The sequence below is a fragment of the Cupressus sempervirens genome, chromosome 4, assembly GCF_028749045.1.
Source record: "Cupressus sempervirens isolate cs-2001-9-10 chromosome 4, ASM2874904v1, whole genome shotgun sequence".
Lineage (NCBI taxonomy): Eukaryota > Viridiplantae > Streptophyta > Pinopsida > Cupressales > Cupressaceae > Cupressus > Cupressus sempervirens.
In genome coordinates, this window is record NC_143121.1 from 432,417,558 (window position 1) to 432,437,247 (window position 19,690).

Consider the following 19,690-nt stretch of genomic DNA (forward strand, 5'->3'; position numbering starts at 1 on the left):
GAGATGAGGACAACAAAGATTACAAAGAAAAAGACAAGAAGTCTTGCTACATTGTAGAAGAGGAAACTAAAGATGGATCTGATGATCATGATGATGAAGTTGTGTATGTTGCAATGAAGAATGATTCTGATAAAGATAAAGCAACTGTACTAGTGTCTTGTGTGAACAAAAATAAAAGTTGGATCATTGACAATGGGTGTTCACATCACATTATTGGAGATAAAAGAAAGTTCATTATGACCTTGAATTATTATGATGAAAATAGTGTAAGGTTTGGTAATGATGTACCCTATTTGATAAAAGGAAAAAGTCCTATCAAACTCATAGAAAAGATTTTATGTGACAATGCTTATTATGTTAAAGAACTTAACTATAATTTGTTGAGTGTGTCACAACTGAATAGTTCAAATTGTAAGGTTAAATTTTAGAACAAGATTTCTAAGATATATGATACTGATGTAAAACTTTCATGAAAAGGTGATCAAACTAGAGGTAATCTTTTCTATCTTGATATGGATGATGCTACTTCTCTATTTGTAGAATTTGATGATGTGTGGTTATGGCACAAGAAGTTATGTCATGCTAATTTTGATAACATGAGAATAGTAAGAGGTTTTCCTAAGTTGAAGAAACCTGACAATATATTTTGCAAACAATGTTAGTTAGAAAATATGACAAAGTCTAGTTTTAAGAGTAAGACTTGTACCTTTAAAAGAATTTTGGAGATTATTCATACTAACTTGTGTCTACCAATTGATGTGCAAAGCTACAAAGGTGATAAGTACATTATGTTATTTGTTGATGATTATTCTAGGATGATGACAATTATATTTTTGAAATAGAAATTTGATGTTTTCCAAATATTTAAATGGTACTTAGTAAGAGTTGAGAAGGAAATAGATAAAATTCTAAAATATTTGAGATCTAATAGAGGAGAAGAATTTACATCAAATGAGTTTGAGATGTTTTTTAATGATAGAGGAATCAAAAGACAAACATCTGCCTCTAGAACCCCTCCACAAAATGGAATTGCTGAATGGAGAAAGAAATTTGTAATGGACCATGCTAGAAAACTCATGATGCAAAAAAATGTTGCTTTGAAATACTGGAGATAGGTTGTAAGTACAATTGTCTATATATTGGACCATGTGCAAGTGAAGAAAGGTATACATACAACACCTTTTGAACTATGGTATGGATACTCACCCAATGAAAAATATTTTAAAGTATTTGGAAGCAAGTGTTATATTCTCAAAGATTTCAAGAATGGAAAACTAGATGCAAAGAGTTAAGAAGATATATTCCTTGGCTATTCCACAAGAAGTAAAACTTATAAGTGTTTAAATACCAACACTAACAAAGTTGTGGAAAGTGCAAATGTGAAACTTGATGAATATATAGAAGTACATGAGGATAAACTTATGAAGGAACCAAAGGAATACAAATCATTTGTATACTTTTATGAAGGTAAGCCTACTGATGAAGATACTATAAATCAAGTTGCAAATCAACAACAAGTTTTAGTGACTATTGAGTCACATACTATGAATGTTGAGTTGCATTCATGAACCAAGATACAATCAGATGCTGAGTTACGAAATGAATTTGATGCACATTCTAATTTTGAGATTAGTGTACATGAAAGAGTGTGAAGAACCTCCTTATAGCAATATCGTGACAATGCTCGAAATAACAGAATACAAAGTGATAGCAGAACTCAGAATGAATCTACTGATCGCAGGCCACTTCGAGGGGGTAACCTCCTTTGAGCAAGCTCAATACAATAAATTCGTCCGTGCCCATCAAGGGCCTCAACCTATTCTTATATACTGGGTACGATCTAGAAAAGTAATACTACCTATGCATGTGGGATAATAAAATATACTCACGGGACGACTTACAAAGCATATGCGTCCAACAACACTACTCTTAATAAACAGAAGGAACACACAGGTTCCTAACATCCCCTCTCCCTTAGAAAAAAGCTTTGTCCTCAAAGCTTAAGGTGTGGAAATTGTTGTTGAATCTGAAGAAGGGGTTCCCAGGTAGCATCCTCTGGTTGCATGTCATGCCACTGAATCAAGACCTCAGAGATGGAGCGAGAGCGAAGCTGGCGAGTGCGCTGGTCAATGATTGCCACTGGCTCCAGGATAATGGATCCTTCCGTATCCATTTCAGGGAGAGTAGTTTGTGCTCTGACAGTGGTACCCAGAACTTTCTTTAGACAAGAAACATGAAAGACTGGATGAATGCAGGAAGAAGGAGGAAGTTCCAGTTTATAAGCAACTGAACCAATCTTCTGCAGAACCTTATAAGGCCCATAAAATTTTGGGGCCAGCTTATGACGCCCTTTCAGCTTTAGGGAGGATTGTTTGTATGGCTGTAGACGAAGAAAAACCATATCCCCAACTTGAAATGAGCGCTCAGAACGGTGTTGATCTGTTTGCTGTTTCATCCGATTACGGGCCATGTGAAGATTATCCTGTAAGGTACGAAGAATCTGATCCCTGCTGCGGAGAACTATGTCAACTGCCTGGACTGGTGAGCTGTTGGGAGTGTAGGGAAGGAGCACTGGAGGTGCCTGACCATAGACTGCTTCATATGGAGTCATTTTAGAGGCAGTGTGGTAAGAGGTATTGTACCACCATTCAGCTAAAGGGAGCCACTTGGCCCACTGATGTTGCTGTTCGGAAGTGAAGCAACGAAGATAAGTTTCCAAGCATTTATTGACAATTTTAGTTTGACCATCAGTTTGTGGGTGATAGCCCAAACTCATCTTCAGTTTGGTGCCAGTTTTCTGAAACAGTTCAGTCCAAAAATGACTGGTAAAAGTTGCATCACGATCAGAGACAATGGAAGAAGTGAGTCCATGAAGACGAAATATCTGGTCCATGAAGATTTGTGCAATAGAGGAGGCAGTATAGGGGTGGCTGAGGGCACAAAAATGACTATATTTCGAGAGACGATCAACCACAACCAAGATCACTGTCTTCCCACCGGATTTAGGAAGCCCTTCAATGAAATCCATAGAAATATCAGTCCAAATCCGTGTAGGGATGGGCAATGGTTCGAGCAAGCCAGGAAGGAGGGTCGTTTCACCCTTGTGGCGTTGGCAAGTATCACATTCAGCCACCATCTGTTGAATCGTCTGTTTCATCCCTTTCCAAAAGAAGTTTCTCCTTGCTCGCTCATAAGTTTTGAGGAAGCCTGAGTGCCCTGCTGAAGGAGAAGCATGGAGTTCATAAAAAATAGCCTGATGTAGAGCTGGGTTCTGAGGAAGCACTAGCCGACCCTTGTATCGAAGAGAAGCACCATCCCAAGAGTAATGTGGTATAGCAGAAGGATTATTGGCTAGCTGGTGAATGATTTGAGATAAAGAAGAGTCACTGTCATAGCCCTGCTGAACAGACGCTAACCAATTGGGAATGGGCATAGAAATAGCGGAAAGGGAAGCTTGATTATCAAATGTGCGAGAAAGAGCATCTGCCATAATATTCTCCTTACCCTTCTTGTAGGTGATCTCATAATCATACCCCATGAGTTTGCTGACCCATTTCTGTTGTGTAGGAGAGGATACCCGTTGTTCCAGGAAGTATTTCAGACTTTGGTGATCGGTTCTGATGCAAAAATGACTCCCTAAGAGGTATGGCCGCCACTTCTGTACAGCATGCAAAATAGCCATCATTTCTTTTTCATAAGTACAGAGGGCTAGATTCTTACCAGAGAGGGCTTTGCTAGTGAACGCAATAGGATGGTCATCTTGCAGGAGAACAGCACCCAATCCATTGCCGCAAGCATCACTCTCAATAGTGAAGGTTTTGGAAAAACCTGGCATCGCGAGAACAGGTGTACTGCACATAGCCTGTTTCAGTTGTTCAAATGCAATCTCAGCAACAGGGGTCCAGGAGAAGGCATCCTTTTTGAACAGAGCTGTCAATGGTGCTGCAATTTTCCCGTAATCTTTGACAAACTTGCGGTAGTAGCCAGTCAACCCCAAAAAACCCCGAAGGCTCTTGAGAGTTTTAGGATGCGGCCAAGTTTTCATGGCATCTATTTTTGTAGGATCCACCCGCACTCCATGGTGTGCAACAATATGCCCGAGATACTCCACTTCCTCCTGGCCAAACACACATTTAGATAGTTTTGCACAGAGTTGATGATCAGAGAGAAGTTGCAAGACAAGCTCCAGATGATGGAGATGCTCAGCCCAAGTTTTGCTATATATGAGGATATCATCAAAGAAGACCAGAATGAATTTCCGGAGGTATGGTCGAAATATGTTATTCATCACTGCCTGAAATGTTGAAGGAGCATTCGTGAGGCCAAAGGGCATGACTAAAAATTCATAGTGACCATCACGTGTGCGGAAGGCAGTTTTAGGTATATCCTCCTCATTAACCCGAATTTGATGATACCCAGAACGAAGATCTAACTTGGAGAAAAAATGAGCCCCATGAAGTTCATCAAGAAGTTCATCAACAACTGGAATGGGAAACTTGTCCTTTATAGTGAGATGATTAAGTGCTCGGAAATCAATGCAGAGTCGCCATGACCCATCTTTTTTGCGAACAAGCAGAACTGGAGAAGAAAAGGAACTGGTACTAGGGCGAATAATACCTTGCTTCAGTAAGTCACGGACAAGTATCTCGATTTTGGTCTTCTGATGAAATGGGTAGCGGTAGGGCCTGATGTTGGGCGGAACACTGCCAGGAAGGAGCTGAATACGGTGGTCCTCTGGACGAGAAGGAGGTAATCCCACAGGTTCAGCAAATATACCAGAATACTTGTCCAAAATGTGTTGGAGAGCGGCAGAAGTGCTAGAGACTGCTGATGGCTGCATCTGAATGGAATGGAGCTGAGCGATGACACCATGTGAATTCTTCTTAAGAAGTTTTTCCATACGGTGTGAACTGATGATGCTAAGAGACCCTGGTTGTAAGCCTTTCAAAGTGTGTTGGTGCCCCTCGGCTGAAAACTGCATCCAAAGTTCAGCAAAATCCCAGAGAATGGGGCCAAGAGTGCGTAACCATTGGGCACCCAAAACCACATCACAGCCACCTAAGGGTAAGGCAAACATGTCAGAGCGCATGTTATAATCTCCAATAGAGAGACGCACATTACGACATTTCCCTTTACAAGGTAAAGTGCCCCCATTGGCAATCATGACTTCAAAGCTAGAGCAGGGATGGATAAAGCAATCAGCCTGTTTGGCTATTCGTGGATCAATGAAGTTATGAGTGCTACCAGAATCAATGAGTATAGTAAGAGGGATCTTCTTGAAGAAACCCTGGACCCGCATGGTTTGTGGAGTAGTGACTCCTGCCAAAGCATGGACAGATATCTCTGGTGGAGCTTCTGGTGAAGGAGGTTCAGGCTGGTGAGGCTCAACCTCAGCATCCACTGTTTCCTGAGCATCTACATATTCTTCCAGTTCCGGTGGAGAATCCACATCCAAGAGATAGAGCTTTTGCTAAACACATCTATGGCCCCGAGACCATTTCTCATCACAATTATAACAAAGCCCTTTGTCTCGCCTGACTCGCATCTCTGTTTCAGACAAGTGCTTGATCGGAGTAGTTCTGGGAGCTGGTATGACTGGAGGGTTGTGAGAACCTGTATTTCTGAATGGAACAAAATTAGATCTGGAGCATTGTAGAGCACTAATCTTGTCTTCCGCTAACTTAGCCAACCCAAGGGCTTCCATCATTGTAGTAGGTCGAAACATTTTGACTTCTGAGCGAAGTGCATCCTTCAGACCACTGAGAAAACAACTACGGAAGAATTCATCAGACAAGCCCTCTGTGTGATTAGCTAATTTTTCAAACTCTGTCTGGTATTCTCTTACAGTGCCTGTTTGACGCAGTTTAGTGAGTGCTCCTATGAAATCATCAAAGGAACTAGGGCCAAAGCGCTCCAAAATGAGGGTGCACAATTCTCTCCACGTTGGGCCTACATTAGCCTTGATGTACCAACGGAACCATTGAAGAGCTTCATGTTCCAAATGAAAAGATGCAAGGGGGACTTTGTGGTTATCCAAAGTATTATGCAAGCTGAAATACTGCTCTGCCCTATAGATCCATCCAGTCGGATCAGAACCATCGAAGCGTGGAAAATCAAGCTTTGGTCCACGGAAATTGCCAGAAGAGGACCCAGTATCTCCTGAATGGTTTTGGCTCAGGGCTGACTGCTGAAAGTTAAGACCCAGAATTTTGTCATCCAGATCTTGAAGTTTGGTTTTGAGGGATGCAATTTCCTCTTCCATGATTTTTGCTCCTGTACGCGTAACAACCATAAAACAAGGTTTTTTTTTGTTTTTTTTTTTGGAATGGGTAAAAGATGAGAAACAAAAACTTTTTTAGTTACGGCAAACTTGGATTTGGGTAAAACTCATATAGGAAATGGGTGTTCGACGGGTGGTGGGAGACTATTTGGGGACAAGGGAAAAAGAAAAATGAGGGTTTCAAGGGTAGGGAGGCGAAATGAGGCGAACAGTCCAAGAGGGATAAGGGAGCAAAATGAGGAATTGAATCTTGTGGCTCAGTTTGGTGGCGATTGGATGAGAGGTGAAAAAGATAGGGCAAACCCTAAAATTAGATAAATGAGGGATTTAGGGCTTTGATATGTAAAATTTGGGGTTGGGTCGCCAAGGAAGGAAGTATGCGAAATGATATTGCAGACGTTCTGCGGAAGTATGAGCAGAAACAGAAAGCAAACAAGGAAGCTACGACTTAGAAAAATTCACTCACAGACAGAACAACTGAAAAGAGTTATTGCAATAACAAGAGATATTAGAATTTTGTGAAAGCAGGGCAACTACATTTTCACTTCATTGTGGCGAGGCCTTGTTCTTACTAAACATAATCATCATACTCCATCATTTGCAACTTCACATGTACAATCTTCTCCCAAACTAGACTATAGTCCAAATTGATTGGAAGGCTTCTTATTAACTATAACTAACTCACTTAACTGCAATTGACTAGAGAGCTTGAAGCCTCTCTAACAATAGAAGTAGCCTAGGCATTATAAGCAACATTTTTAAAAAAAAATAATTCGCTTAGCCATCGCAATTGTGATGGCATGTTCTAATGGCTAACCAACACTTGCACAGAATAGTTGTCACAAGAGCATCAGAATTATGATGGATCAACATCACTCCCACAACATAGTTGTTACATGGACATCGCAATTGAGACAATAGACTGGAAGCTTAAGACATCATACTTTGTGAAAAACCTCCTTATAGCAATATCGTGAGAATGCTCGAAATAACAGAATACAAAGTGATAGCAGAACTCAGAATGAATCTACTAATCACAGGCCACTTCGAGGGGGTAACCTCCTTTGAGCAAGCTCAATACAATAAATTCGTCCGTGCCCATCAAGGGCCTCAACCTATTCTTATATACTGGGTACGATCTAGAAAAGTAATACTACCTATGCATGTGGGATAATAAAATATACTCACGGGACGACTTACAAAGCATATGCGTCCAACAACACTACTCTTAATAAACAGAAGGAACACATAGGTTCCTAACAAAGAGATGTTGAACTACCTGATAGAGAAGTACATAGTGATTCAAAAGTTAAGAGATCAAATGAGGAAAACAAAGCAAAACCAACCTTGCTGCACAAATCATTAGAGATAAAGATGCAAGACCAATGACAAGGAACAAGTTGAGAAATGATACATGTTTTCTTAGCATGCATGAACCTAAAATAGTGAAAGATGTCTTAGAAGATTTTTATTGGAGTAAAGCCATGAAAGAAGAGATATAACATATTGAGAAAAATATGACATGGACTCTAGTTTCTAGAAGATAAAAATGTGATTGGCACCAAGTGGGTGTATAGAAACAAGTTAGATGAAAATGGTGAAGTCACAAGGAATAAGGCAAGATTCATTTGCAAGGGGTATGCACAAGAAGAAGGGATAGACTATGGAGAAACATTCACTCCTATTGCAAGATTGGAAGAAGTAAGAACTCTTCTTGTTTACTCTACATGCAAAGGTTTTAAATTCTATCAAATGGATGTTAAATCTACATTTCTAAATGGTATATTGGATGAAGAAGTTTATATAGGGCAACTAGAAGGATTTTTTGATGCTAACAACAAAAACATGGTATGTGGACTACACAAAGCTTTATATGGTTTGAAGAAAACAACAAGAGCATGGTATGAAAGGATTCACAATTATCTTGTGAAGATTGGATTTGAGAGGACTGATGATAACAACAATTTGTACTTGAAGATAGAGAAAGACAATTATTTTACTATCTAAAATTTTTGTTGATGATATCATATTTGGAGGTCAAATTACTCTATGTAAAAGTTTTGCAAATAAAATGAAGAAATAATTTGAGATGTCTATGATTGGAGAGATCAAGTTCTTTGTGTGTTTGCAAGTACATCAGATAAAATATGGTATATGCATCACTCAGTCAAAATATATAAAGGAGATACTGAAAACTTTTGGATTGGAAGATTCCAAGACAGTAAGCACACCTATGGTGACAAGACATAAATTGTCAAAGAATGATGATTCAGTTGAGGTGAATCAAATATTGTACATGTATATGATTGAAAAATTGCAATATGTAGTACATAGCAAACCTGATATTGCATTATCTATTGGAATAGTTGCAAGATTATCTGCTAACCCCAGGGAGAATCATCTGATGACAATTAAGAGAATAATGAGATATCTAAAAGGAACAAAAGACTATGGTCTATACTACAAGAAAAATGAAAAAATTGAATTGAGAACCTACACTAATGTTGATTGGGCTAGAAATATTGATGATAGACAGAGCACTAGCAGAAGAGAATTTTTCTTAGGAAAAAGGTTGGTTACATGGACTAGCAAGAAAAAAAAACTACATATCTCAATCTACTGCTGAAGCTAAATATGTTGCTGCTATAGTAAATTGTACAAACATTGTATGGATCAAATAGCTACTCAAAGATATGAAGGAGGAAATCACTAAACCTATGATACTTTATTGTGATAACACAAGTGCTATAAATATATCAAAAAATCTTGTAATGCATATAAAGACTAAGTACATTGCAATCAAGTATCATTACTTGAGAGAGTTAGTTCAAGATAAAGAGGTGAAGATGGATTATGTGAATAGAAAAGAGAAAATAGATGATATCTTCACAAAAGCATTACCTAAGGATGCTCATGAGTATCTAAAAGATAAACTAGGGGTGATACTCTATACAAGGATATTTAAGAGGCATGAGAAGTGCCTTGCATCAAACAAGATGATTGACATATATTACACATCGATATAGTGGATCTTACTTTAGAAGTTTCCTAAAGCAATCAAAGAGCTAGAGCTACAAATCAATCCCAAGCTAGGTGACAAAGGGAGAAACTGAAAATGTTCATATCTGCATATTAAGATGACAAGTCTTTCGCATTGTTGTCAAACAAGGAGATATTGGTGGAGATATATGTAAATAGATAGAAGATACAAGGAGAAATCTAAGGGAGATAGAAGGAACATGGAATATCTACCCAAAGGGAGATAATGTACCTACTGATTACTACAGAGTAATAAATTATTATATCTACCTAGTAAGAGGGAGATAGTGTTGAGGGAGATATAAGAAATGATCAAGAGGGAATCATAAGAATGAGTTGACTGTCTGTTGTTCAAAATAGAATTTTATAACCTATACAAAAGATAAAAGTTGTTGATAGAGGAAGAGATTTTAAAACAAGGAATTATTTAGTATTATTGTTGGTTGTATTGGTTTGCCATCAATTCCAAAGAGGGAGATTGTTGAAAATAGATAAATACAAGTATGAGAATGTGTTTCGATCATTATTTTGTCATTGATATCGAACCTACTACTTGTTGGTAAGACAATTGCTTAGATGATTTGAGTACTAACATTTATTTGATTGATGAGGAGGTTTTGACCAAATGAGATAATAATAATGCCTAGAGGAAAGCTTGAGTTATGGTACGTAAAAAGAAGTACAAAGATCAGTTAAGATAGTGATGTTATAGTGCACTGATTATCTACTTAAGGTTGCAAATGATGGATATACTGACAAAGTCTAGAAGAACAAGTAAGAAGAATTAAGTGTGTCAAGCTTAATAATCTGCATAGTAGATGCTAAGAAAAGTTAGTGCAAGCCGAGGAGAAAATCAGTTGGAGCTGAGCAAAGTTGAATTTTAGTGTATGCCAAGTGATATAGTGTAAGTTGAGTAAAGTTTAGTTCATACCAAGTGATTTGATAGTGGATGCTGAGAAATGCAATATGTGTTGAGCATCAGAAGCAAGTTAATGCTGAGTGACAACATTATGAGAAAGATCATGAATTCGGTGAATCTGAATTGACAAGTTTGATTTCTTGGATTTTGTGAACCCTATGGAAGATAATCTTGATGGGATAGTGCACATAATTCAAGATGAAATGTTTTGAAGAAAATTGAAAGAGGATTGAAGGAGAAGTTTCTAGAGGAGAATAAAATGAAAAGATCCATAGATTCATTGAATCTTACCTAATCCTACCTAGCCCTAAAATGGACAATAGAGGTTGAATGACAAAATATCTTAATTTTCTATTTATAGAGATGACTGGTCAGAACAAAAGTTTGTCATGTGCAAAAACATAAGGAAGACAAGGAGACTAAGGTATTGCTTTATCAGTTACCAAATAAAAGAGACTACTATTGGAAAGAAAATCAAGAAGGCTTAAGGGTATGGATTCTTGAAGGGTTAACAAGCTATTAGAGTTGAAGTGTGTGAAAGCTAAGTAGAATGGAGGACTGAAATAGAGATCTCTAATATAAAAAGTGAGTTGTAAGTTGTTAGCAGATCAAGCTTTACTATTACTTTCTAATCATTGTACTAGTCTAGAGTAAATCTTTTGGATTAAGGTTGACCTAACAGCCATTTGTAAATCCTTTAATTGGGTGACATTCCAAGTGAATGATCTAAAGTCCTCTAACAAGGCTCACTCCTAACAGGGTGTTTGAAATCCTCTAACCAAGTCACATTTAACAGTGTTTATTGTAACCTTTAACAAGGTTGACCTTTTACAAGGCATCACTTCAAAAGAGTGAGAATGAGTAGCATGTTACTGGTGGTTTTTTCCAAATTGGGTTTCCACATAAAATCATTGTGTCAAATGTGTTATTTAATGTGTTATGTTTCATGCTTACATTTGTGCAAAGTTGATTTGACAATAACCTACAAGTTTAAGTGATTGTATGATCTAATGGATGCATGCATGATGAATATTTTTTATGGATATGGGTTCACTAAGATATGAAAAGTTTCATTTGCATATTTGGACCTTGGATAACTTGTTCATCCCCTCTCGGTTATTCTAAAGAATTCCAAAAAATAGTGAAGAGAGATGACACCTATGACCTTATCGAGCTACAACTTTAACAACTATCTAAAAACTTGGAGGCCTTAAATAAAACAAAGAGTGCATCTTGAAAATTTGGTTCTTTACTAGTATGCATATCATTTTATGTGTAGAATATATTTCCTACATTTGAATAAGTTTCTTGGAAGACTAGTAGGTCTATTATAGTTTAGATTGTAGAATTCATAGAGCAACTTGGGGATAACTTTGAGTCAGCAATGACTAGTCATTTAGATGATTTTAAGAAATCCATGAAACATAGACTAAGGATTCCTATGTCACTAGTGGAGAAACATTACAATGATGTTTACTTCTTAGTTGATGCAAATTATACATATGTGCAGGTGGCTATTCCTAAGGTCAAATGGCTTAAGCCCTTGCCATATGAGATCAATGTAGATGGTTCATCTGCAGCTATCACAACTCTACTAGCAAAAGATATTGATAAAAGTGTCACCTCATTTGGAAACTATGAGGAAGCCAATTCTAGGATTACAACTAGCTTGAAAACAAATTTTGGAGTAAAGAAGAAGAACAAACTTTTTAAGAAGCTGAAAGAGAGATTTGGCAAAGTGGGAGAAGAAGAGAAAGATGAAGAGGATGAACAAGTCCAAGCCCCTTTGGAACTCACTCAAGGATAAGAAGAAGATGAGGAAGTTAATGTAGAAGGTGCAAAGGAAGAAGAAGTTGAGGAAGAACCTAAGTCTGCTAAAAAGAAGAAGAGAAATACAAAGGAGCCTAAAGTGGAGAAACCCAAGAAGAAGCTTGTGAAACTTTCACAACAAAAGCCAATAGTACCTACGAACAAGTCTAGCACAAGGGCAACCACCAAGCAAGATAAGGTTGCTAAGAAACCAAAGAAATAGGGCTATTGCCTTAGCAGAGCCAAGCCAACCAATAAAGAAGACGTGTGAGGAGAAAATACACTCCAGCAGCCAAGTCAAATGAGGAGAAAACAAAATTTGATGATATGATTCAATTCAAGGTGGTAAGCCACAATCTGTCCTTTAACTTAGATAATTTTTATGACAATATAAAATAAAATGGAGATGTATCTAGTTTTACACACATTGATTTTAATTAGGAAAAGTTGATCAAAATACTATTGAGGAAGCCATATATGTGATGATGGCCACATTCAAATAAACTCCTATTGATATTTCCAACTCACTACCAAAGAGTCTATATGACTGAGTTGAGCAGAAATGGAAATACAACTTGCAAATAGAGAGACAAATTAGGGAATCCACTCTAGCCCAAGTTATGCCAGAATTGGATAAAGTGAAGATTACCAAGGCTATGGACAAGTACAAGTCTAAAGTTTCCCCTAAATATAAAGCTTTCCATATCTTGAACAATAATATTGAGGATGTAGTGACCAAGTGTACACAAATATAGAAAATAATCTATGGGTCATCCACTCCTACAATAAAAGAGAAAGGTTAGCAAGAAATGAGAGATCCTAAGAAAGAAGAAAAAGAGACAGTAGAAACAACACAAGAGGTGTCAATAAAGGATGGTAGTGTGGGAGGTGTTGGTGTTTTAACACTATCAGGTTGTAAATGACCCAATACTAGGATGCAGAAGACAAAAATGAGCCTAAGGACTAGTTAGATCCCATACTTAGTAGGATTTTCTTCAAATCTAGACCAACTTCAATAGAATCACAAGGAAACTCTACACTTTAGGCTCTGTAGGGCCAAGGTGGGTGCACCTTAGGGATGAAATGACTAGATTTCTTCAGAACTCACTCACTTGCACTATCTTCTTCAAATCTATCCCCTATATCATAAAATGGTCACAATTCTTCTTAGATTTATAATGAATCCTTGATTACAACAACTAACTATAATACAAAGGGAGACTATTACAAATAAGCAATGACCATTTGTTTGATTTTTTATATAGAAAAGTAAAGATTGATTTGATTTAAATGTGCTTTATGTAACTAAACAATTGCATCAATTTTCATCACAACTTATGATTAGTGTCTTATCCATTTTCTATACAGAGTCACACCAGTAAATACTTGACCTACTTAATTGCCTTGCAATTAAATTTATCAACTATTAACCCTAAACCCCATTCTTATGATATCCCTCTCAAATGCTTAGAAACCTTATCAATTTATAGAAGCAATTACTTAATTCCTTGAGTCAAAGGCAACAATAAATTGACATAGAACCTATCCAAATTGCATTAAATTGCATGAACCTTGCTTACTCAATTCCAAAATAACAAGCATATTAAAAATGAGACAAAATTTAGAACACTGATATTGTAGAATATTCCTTTGTATTAATCTTCCTTGAAAACCATACATTTCTGGTATAAACTCAAAGATCACTCAAGATATGAAAAATTGTCATTCAAGATTAATTTGTATTCTCAGATTACAAAAATGAATACATCACAATGTTGACACAGAGACTATCTAGACTGACTACACAAAATAGCGTAAACACTAAAAAATATACAGACTTCAGACCCTTCTCTAGCCTTGGGAACTCACTTATATAGTGTGAGATGCAACAAGCCACACACATAAAGGGAAAAGGACAGCTATCCTTAACACAAAAGATTTACAGAAAGGAACAAAAGCTGTCACTATCACAAAATAAAAAAATAAAAAAATAAAAAAAAATTGGTGCTTGCTTGCATATTTGCAACAAAATGTCTTTATGATTGATCTTCTTGTGGTGGGACCAATTCAATTGTAGCGACTTCTCGTTGATCTTCTTCATTTGATGATTGGCTTGGTTGTATTCGTTGCTCTTCCAACTATGGGACCACCCAGTTTACACATGATGTGTCATGTTTTGATATCTGGATATTAATTATAACTAGTTGACCCTCTGCTAGATCATCAGTTTGAACTATCATGTCCATGGTTACAATTGGTTTTTCTTCATTTATTCCTTCTGTTTGAACCAGTACATCAACTAATTGTTTGTGGCAATAGATTTGTCCATATTTTCTCCTTGAACTACCCATTGCAATAACTATGTTGCTAGAGCATAATTAGTTGCCCACTTGTCAAAAAGTGTATCATCAAGCCAATTGAAACTCAATATTTCTTGTTCCTTTCTAATGATACTTCTTACAATTCTCTTTATTTCTTCGAAATCTTGTTTAAAAGAATAAAAAAATGACTATACTTGTACCACTTCCTCTGTAGTTCTGACAAACCAAATGTACTTTTTATCATTTAAAACTGTATTAAACCTGATGTTCATTAATTCATTTAATTCTTTGGCCCATTCCTCATTTTCTCTTATCTAACCCATACCTTTAAGTACATGCAAAAAAAATCAAAATTTTTACCAAGCTACCTTAAGAAACAATTTCTTATTCTTCTCTGTAACAAATTTCTCTTATGATCAAAATATAAGAGATTATTAGCTTGGTCAAAAGTCTTTTCAACTTGTGCATTAGAAAAATCAATCACATGACAATAAAGGGTCATGATGATATCATCCTTACTAATCCATTTGTCCAAAATTGGCCTTAGGTTGCCTCATTGTTTATTAAATCATTCCATATCTCTACTAATTTTGATAATTATAAATAAAATGAGGACCAACCTACTCTATCCACTAGATACAAAATTGTATCTTTGATTCTATCTTCATGTTTAATGCCCAATTCCACATGCAATGACCATATGTTTGCCTTCTCATCATCAAGCTCCTCTTTTGTATACATATGTGGCTCTTGAGGAGTATTGGGAATTTATACAATGGGGATGGTATTGAAAGGTGGTACTGGAGGAGGAGGATAAGAAATCCTGAGCTGACCAGATTGTATGTCTACCTTTCTTTTCCCAAACTATTTCTCCATTTGAGCAATTGTACCTTTACCTTCCTCCCTCTTTTTTCGTATGCATCCAAAACCTTATCAAATCTATCATTTAATTCCAAGAATTTATTTTGTCCTTGGCAGCAACCAAAACTCCAAAATCAACCATTTCTTTGATCATTTGGACCACTTTGTCCCTATCTACTTCTTTAGCTTTATAAACCATGAGACTGTTTGTATTCTCAGAGTCTGAGTCCTCTTGAATCTTGGCCTTGTCTCTCTTCTAAATAGACCATATAACCAAAGCTTTATGATCATCATTGTATTTCAACCCTTTATGGGCCTACAAAACTTCCTCAATTTTGAACTAGGTGTATTTTTCCTTTGTAACTGCATCAAAAACCATTGCATTAGCAATGTCCCATTATGTTAATATCATGACCCCTGAATCTCTCAATAATTGCCTTCCCCTTCAGGGGTTATCTTCTAAAATTATTCTACAAGGCTAGCCTTGACCTCCTCTTCAATTTCAGAGTCTTGCCTTAAAATTACTTATGTTATTTCTCCACAAAAATTGAATGAAAGCCCTAGACTTGAAAAAACTTTCATCATCTATAAGCTTTTTAGATGCATGCTCCACCACAAGGTCAATTTCTCTACCTTTAAAATTATCCTACAATAAGAGCTAATGATGGCATAGGAGGATCTTCAAGTGATCCTTCCTCTATTTTTTTTGAAGTTATAACAATATTCCTCTCACCTCCCACATGTTTCAATTTCTCCCTTAAGGAGTCTTCATCATCTATTCAGATAGGGGCTTGTGAAGGAGAATACTCTTCAATCTTGGATGCCCTATTCCAATTTATGCTTCTTTGCAATAGATGGACTTTTATAAAGTTGTCTCTTGTATAGAGGCATTGATTGTACACTCCTTGCCACAACATATCCAACCTTTTTCTACAATGTGTACTAGCTTGGGTTTATGACTACTCTGCTAGCAAGCTTTTTTTCTACCTCAATGACCTACTCTAGATATGTTTGGGTCAAAATTGCTTTCTTTTCATTCAGGTTTTGTATAAACCGAGAAAAATTGTTCATAAGCATGTCTATTTTGACACCCCAATATTTCTTATCAACAAGGGGATTATGTTTAGGCTCAAAAATATTAACAAATTGAAACACCCTATTGTACACTTTCCATTTCTCTTTTCTAACCTCCTGCTCTTGTAGTGAAAATTGATTTCTAATTATATCTTCAGGAAAATAAACAATATGTTCATGTGATTTAGCTCTTGTTCTCTCCTTAAATAAATCATGGAAACCTTTAAGATCACTAAAATGGGAATGGGATTGGGCCATTTGATATTTATCTTAAAAAAATTCTAAATTCCTTCAACCTTTCTTGACAAAAAAAAAATTATGAACAATAGTAATCTGAGGGAGGAAAGTACCTTTAGATCTACCCAACAATTCCTTTTCTTCTAACCATCAAAGTTTCCATAAGAATTTTGTAATCCCCACCTTCAAAGGTACTTGATATGGAAACACATGTGGTTTCCCTAGGAAACCATATACTCTAAACACAATAGAAATTGAATTTGGGATGATGTCTCCCCAATTATGACTCACTTTCAATCCTTTGACATGATCCTTAGGTCTAATCAATTCCAACAAGGACTAGAGTATTCTAGGGTTATCTCCAGTCAGTAGAAGCCTTAGCTTGGAAGCAAAATATTTGTCAAATTTGACAAAACTGGCATTAGTGACTTCCCAACTCATGTTTGCACTCCACAAGTGAACATGTAACTTTTCTCCATCCTTTTCTAATTCCAATTTCATCTCTTTGGACAAGGAAAAACCCTTGTACAAACATATGTACATCAACATTGAGTACCAATAGAATGGTTTTACAACTTTAGCCTTGTTTATACCTATTAATCCATCATGGATTTCTTCTACTAAAAAAGTGGTAAAATCAAAAAGTGAGCTCATGCCATATTGTAGTGTATGCGCAATGATGAAAATAATGGACCCTTTAATGTGATCCTGCTCATCCATCCCAAAAAGTCTACAAAGAGAAAAGTATAGTTTTTGAGCCCTCAGATTAAAATATTACCTTAACAATGGCTCTAGGGTATTGGCAGTCACCAAAGGAAGTTAAACTATTTTAACAAAGTGTTCTTGCAATGGCCCTTTCCTTAGGTACATTGTCCAAGCATCATACCTAGCCTACAAATCCTCCAAATCAATTTTCTCATGCATTGCATGATTAGGGTTTAATCTAAACACTTCCTTAATTATCTCTGGTGAAACCCTAAAAAGATTATCCTCAACATGATTTTTGACCATCCTTGATACTGGCTCATATCTCTTCACTATCATTTCCAATAAATCATCATCAAACAAAACACTTGGGACAACTAGCTTACCAATTTTGAACTCCTTTACATTGTTTAGAGGAGTATCAAGTTTTCGCTAAGAAAACCATTTTTGGAATAGCTCTAAATGCCCAATGGATGTTTCAAAATCTCTTAACTAATGGGTCTTATCATAAAAACCCTTACTGACCAATAACTTAGGGTTTTTTGGGACTAGCTCTTTTCCTTTGGAGGACTCATTACTAGATTGTGGTAATTGTTCCAAAAATTATGCATAACTCTCAACTGGTAATCTACCTTTCCTAAAAAATCTGTTTGTGGAGGCATTTTATTTATATTATCTCAATTACAACTACAAATTCTCAACTAACCATAGGTTTTCAGCACTCACCCAGAAAAACTTTTTTTGTCTACTAAGAATTTCATGTACAATAACTCTTGGCTTTGAGAAAATGTAATTTGGACTCTAGATATTTCTGCACTTTGAAAATTTTGTTTCTTGGTACTCAATAATGAGAGGAATCATAAATTTTATGGCAATTGGTTCCACATGAAATGCATTAATTAGAGTTAATGTTCTAATAATCACATTTTAAATTGCGCCACAAAATTTGAAACCTAGCTGTCAACTTATACCAAATCAGACGATTCCTTTTAAAAATCTAAAAGTTGTTACCTTTTTGAGAAGTCAGAAACGTATCAATTTTTCACTTCCCTTCTTTGGTTAAGTTTGATCAATTTCAAAATATGAGGAAGCAATGATCGTCGATCCTTACTTGATTGATGATTGTGAATGACCCTATCATTACTATGTTCGCTTTTAAAAACATCGAGCCCACTAATCCAACTTAACATCCACCTTTGCTTACATGTTGTATGTCTAGTGATTTTGGACAAAATATTTGGCACATTATCCAACTCAGCATTGTCTGGCAACTCAACAGGGCAGACCTTTCACAAGGTAGATCATAGTTTATGTTCAAACTTCTTGTAACCTTAATTGGGTACACTTTAACTACAGTAGTGAAGATTTGTGGATGGCATCCCCACCCCAATTTTACCTTCTCATTGGAGGGTTTCTAGGTAACAAATTTATTGTGTTAAGTGTTATTTGTTTCATGCTATGGATGAACATGTGTTGTTAGCTATTTCAATTTACATGCTAAATTGTGAGATGGATGTGTGGAATGTTTTGAAGTACCGATTCACACCCCCTTCTTAGATTTTACTTTCCCATTGTTATTTCCAACATAAATGTCTTATATAACATGTCATTTTGTCAGAATATAATATCATCCACAAATATTTCAGAAATCAAGACCATACTTTCATATTCATATTACTTTTCTTGCTTGTTCTAGAAAATCCAATCTTAATTAAACAAGAATATAACCTTTCATACCATGCTTTCAGTTCTTGTATCAATCCATGCAATGCCTTTTTTGATTTGCAAATCATGTTCCTCTGATCAGGTTCAATGAATCCTTCTAGTTATTCTATTTAGACTTCTTCTTTAAGTATTTCATTCAGAAATACAGATGTCTTAATTAAATGAGAATATAACCTATCATACCATGCTCTTAGTTCTTGTATTAGTCCATACAATGCCTTTTTCAATTTGCAAACTATGTTTCTCTTATCAAGTTCAATTAATCCCTCTAGTTATTCTATTTAGACTTCTTTGAGTACTTTGAGTATTTCATTCAGAAATATAGATTTGACATCTGTTTGATATACTATGAACTTCTTGTAGTTGCACAGGGAAAAAATCTTCTTACACATTCTAAACTTTCCACAGGTGCAAAAGTATCACCATAATCAATTCTTTCTTGTACATAACCTTTTCAAACTAGTCTTGCCTTATTTCTCACCACTTCTCCATTTCATTCAGCTTGTTACTGAAAATCCATTTTGTTCCTATCACATTTTTGTTTGTAGGTCTTGGTATTAGTTACATATATTTTTCTTCTCTATTTGATCAATTTCTTTATTTATAACATTTATCTGGTCCTCAATTTTAAGTGCAACCTTAACTGCTCTTAGTTCAAAATCAACAATCAAACATATACCATCTGTTACCTTACTTCTTGTCATCACTTCAACACTTCTA